Raw genomic sequence first — 4,587 nt, 5'->3', positions numbered from 1 at the left:
CAACCACAAAGAGACACAAAACAACCACAAAGAGACACAAAACAACCACAAACAAGCATGACATAGATAAAGAGGCCAAGCATGAGCGCATGGATTCAGAACTGTTTGGAGGAAACAGAATAACCAGAAAGACACAAAATGGCTGCCAAACCAGCGTACAGACACACAACATGAGGCTGTTTTAATGTCGTGTCTCGGCGCCGAGTGTAAAACGTTGATTAAAGTGCATCGACTGTGATCTGGAAGATAAACACGACGAAGCAAAACAAACGCTCCGCATTCAGCAGCTGAAACAAACTGTGGGCGACTGTTTGTCTTGTCCTGACCTCGACGCCCACAGAGCTTCGCCTCCATCCTGCTGCTCTGGGTCGCTTTATTTACCAGCTGGAAGGTCGCTGCTGCTGGTCCAGGTCCCTGTTCAGGTCCCTGTTCAGGTCCCTGTTCCGGCTCGGTGTTGTTGAGCCGGTGCAGAGCGAGGCCTGGTCCTCCCACCGTCTGCTGCACGCTTCACTGATCACTGACATGATGTGAGCTCAGTAATGTGCAGTTTGAATGATCTGATGGAGAAAAGCGACGTTTGCAGCAGCTTAAGCTGTCGTGTGTTTGAACGGTTACACCTGTTCTATGGAAACAGCTTCTAAAGTCTCAGGAAAAAGGTTTTATTTACATGTTAACTGGATAAAACCGGCCGAAAATCTATATTCTGTTTCTGTTTTTACAGCATTTAAATCAGCGAGACGTGTTGCTGAACAAAATATCTACATTATGGAAAATGGTAAATAATTATTAGTTTGAACTGTACAGATATAATTATGCACATCATGGATAGAACAATATTTTTTAAGTTATTTTACAGATTTACCCTGTATGTTAAAATACATAGAATAGAATAGAATCACAGACAAAAGAGATTGTTTAAACTGTTATTTTAAAGATTTACACTGTTTAAAGTGCAGATCAAATAGTTCTATAGATGGTTCCCAAACTACCAACACCGTCCACTCAGAAATCAGTATTTTTACCGTGAAGTTGAACTATTTCCTGTATTTAAATCAGCTATGACATCACTACTTTACAGATGTTTGCTGCTGTTTTCGTAGTTTTTACACTTTGTGGATGTTACAGATAGTATTTATCTAAAAGTCTGTATTTTTACAAAAACTAATTTGTTCTTTTGCAGCATTTTCATGCAAAGTGAATCTATTTTTAGCGTTTTTTTCTCCCAAGCATTATTATTTTACAGATAATTTAAAGATAAATTGTGCATATTAAGGATTGACAAATGGTAGATATATTTCTTGAGCTGTTATTTTACGGATTTAAACTGTTAAAACACAAGTAATAGCAAATAAAAGAACAGAAAAAATATGAATTTACATGTTAACTGTAAAAAAAAACAAAAACAAATCCCCAAACTAACATGTTCTCATTAAACATGTTGTTCTTTTGCACCGTTTCACTGTAAAATTATTTTTTTACTGTATTTTAATCAGGCAAAACAACATTATAGATTATTTTAAATGTATTTAACATCAGAATCAGACTGATTCAAACTCATTCAGTTAGATGAACACAGTGACGGGTCTGTGGCTCTAACATTCATTTGTGATCCATGAATCTTGTTTTCCTCTTAAACCGTTTCAGAATAAAAAAAAACTTTCATTTATCGCCGACACAATAAACAGACAATCAGGATGATGACAGGAACAGTGTGAGTGCTGCTGAGGAGGAGGCGATGCAGTCAGAGAGGCCGGCAGCAGCTTGTGTACAGCAGCAATAATCATCATCATAAAAAAATCAAGCTGTAACCAGAAGTAAATTCAAAAGCAGCGATTTGAACAGAATGGTGATATTGCACAAAGGAAATAAAGAAAAGTCTCTCTTAACCGTTGAACTGTTTCAGTTTCTGATCGTTTCAAACCTTTTTTTTCAGTCGACTGCTAACGTGTTGAGTGTGAACCTCCTCAAACCAAACATGAAGCCGTTTCACTCTCGTCTTCTGTAAACGACTGAACCGAAACATCCGAAACGTCTTTTAAAGAACGTTTCTTCCGTCTCTTTTCTTTCTTTGGTGCTGAAGGTGTTTATTTGAGTTCAAGCTGCTTTTTGAGCCTCCGGCTGAAGCAGCTCGGTGTCCTCTAGGTGGCAGCAGAGGACCAACAGCTTTCATCGGTTCTGAGGAACAGACGCTGGAATAATCACAGAAACCACTGAGAAACATTCACGTTGATCAGATCGCTGCACTCCTACATGAACTAAAGCTCGATTCTACTTCAGAATGAACCTGAAGTTTATCGCAGATCAGTTTTGGACAAATGTTCTGAACCTAAAGTCAAACAGAAGCTGTGGAAGCCCACAGCGCTCAGCGGACTTTAGTGAATTATTGGTTTGTCTGGACGGTTAACGAATTAAAACGGTAAACGTTTAAAAGGCAGATGTCACTTTATGAGCTTATCGTGTGTCTTAATGCTAAATCTCCATTTAAAAATTAACTGTAGCTGGAATCAGTGCGACGTTCTGCTCTGAGGCGGGACAGGAAACAAACCAGGACTCAGAACCGAAGCAGAAGCACTCATAGGTCAGTGTAGAAATACTCCTGCATGTACTGAAGTATTAGCATCAGAATGTACAGAGAGAGAACTGAACATGCAGAACAATGTGTGTTATTGGATTATAAAAATGATTTCACTCCTTTAAATTAAAGTTTGATCTGGTTCTATATTCATACATCAGAATTCTTGGTTATGTTTTGTTACTAAAGTTTATCTCCAAACAAACCAAAGCTGTTCGATAGTTTAATAAAAAGTCACGTTCAGGGAAGCATAAAAACCACTTCCTGTTTTTAGCACGTTAGCATCTCACGCTAACGCAGTGAAGACGATCAACAGACAGTTTCACCCCAAAAGGACGTTTTTTATTTTTAACAGGAGTAGAAACAGTAAAAACAGAAACAGACTTTCAGACAGATGCTGTTCAATCAGGAGAAGGAACCAAATAAAACTCAAAACTCTTCTTCAGACGTCGTGTTGGCGCTGCAGGTTTTATTAACCGTAGATAAACTAATAAAAGTTGTATTTTTCAGTGGCGATACATTAAATCCAGAAAATGTCTCGTTATTGTGGAAGCGCTGATAATTAACAGATTAGTTTTTTACTTCTGTTGTTTTCTAGATTTATTTCACATTTGCACTTTTCAAACACCATTAAATACGAACAAACGTCCGTTTGTTTGTACAGATTCACGGTTCTTTATCTCTGAAGCGCTAACATCCCTCTCAGCTCTGACATGCAGCAGAAAATGGAAATACTCCAGTAATTCGATACAGTACTTGAGTACTTGTACTTAGTTACTTTACACCACATGAGATGTTTTGGACTGAACCAGTTACTGCTCAGAATCTGAAACACTGCAGAAGGTTAAACTCTGCTAATCCCTGACGCTCCGTACAAACCATTCACTCTTTATGTTTGAACTCGTGTGTCGTGTCGTAACCAGAACCTCACGGTTCCTCCATGTTTTCCTGCTTTTACTGCGTATTTTTTATTGTTTCTGATCATGTGGGTGTGTTATATATCAGACAGGGTTCCTGAAGATGAGAGCCAGATGAGCGTATTGATCTAATATCGGTTTCTGTTTGAACACAGAAGCTCTTTGTGATCCTGTGGAAGCTCTGCAGGAGGACGGCTGGACAACCGCTGGGAGGTAACTACAGGTCAAAGAACAGGACGGAGGAGGAGACAGACGTGTGCAGGAAGAGAGACGATGATGATGCCGAGATGCTTTGAGACTCGAGGAGGTGTTCCTCTCCTGTCTCTGGTCACGTTTCACCACCTGTTCAAACATCAGCAGAACCTGATGAGGTGAAGCTGGACCAGACAAGGTTCCAGGTTTTAGACATTTTAACTTGAAACCATTTTAAAATTGCCCCAAAACTGTCCCGTTATTGTCCAAAATGACTTGAAGCGTGGCTAAAAATTCTACAAATTTCTTCAAATTAATCCAAACATGAGTCAAAAATGTGCCAAATTAGTCCAAAGAATGACTGAAATATGTTCAAAATTAGTCAAAATGTGGTCAGAATTACTCAAGATACATTTAAAAATGGTTTTAAAAAAAATATGGCGTTGATCCCCAGAAAGTTCCTGTCAGTGTCTGTCTATGGATGGATCCATGGTTCTACTAGAACCCAGTCTCTGGTCACGTTTCACTAGCTGTTGAGGCTCTGACATCAGCAGAACCTGATGTGGTGAAGCTGGACCAGACCAGGTTCTGGTTTGTGGATGTTTGGACTAACTGTTGATGAGGATCATTGGTAGGAACCAGAACCTGGAGTTCACAGGTTCTAGACGTTGGTTTCTATGTGCACAGTGCCGAGCTGCTTCCATGTTGTCTCCATGGGGACATTTAACAACACACGAGGCTGACGTTGCCTTAATGTTCCCAAACAAACACTGGACAGAGGAACTGATGATAAATCAACATCATAATAACGATCAATCGACATGATGTGTTCAATGAAACCCTTTTTGTAGGAAATATGAACTTTCTGGAGCAACGTTACCACCTTGGTTTGACAATTCTCCACTT

This window comes from Stegastes partitus, unplaced genomic scaffold (assembly GCF_000690725.1).
Source record: "Stegastes partitus isolate 25-593 unplaced genomic scaffold, Stegastes_partitus-1.0.2 Scaffold1080, whole genome shotgun sequence".
NCBI classification, from domain to species: domain Eukaryota; kingdom Metazoa; phylum Chordata; class Actinopteri; family Pomacentridae; genus Stegastes; species Stegastes partitus.
The sequence above is the reverse complement of the archived record's forward strand: the minus strand, read 5'-3'. Positions refer to the sequence as shown.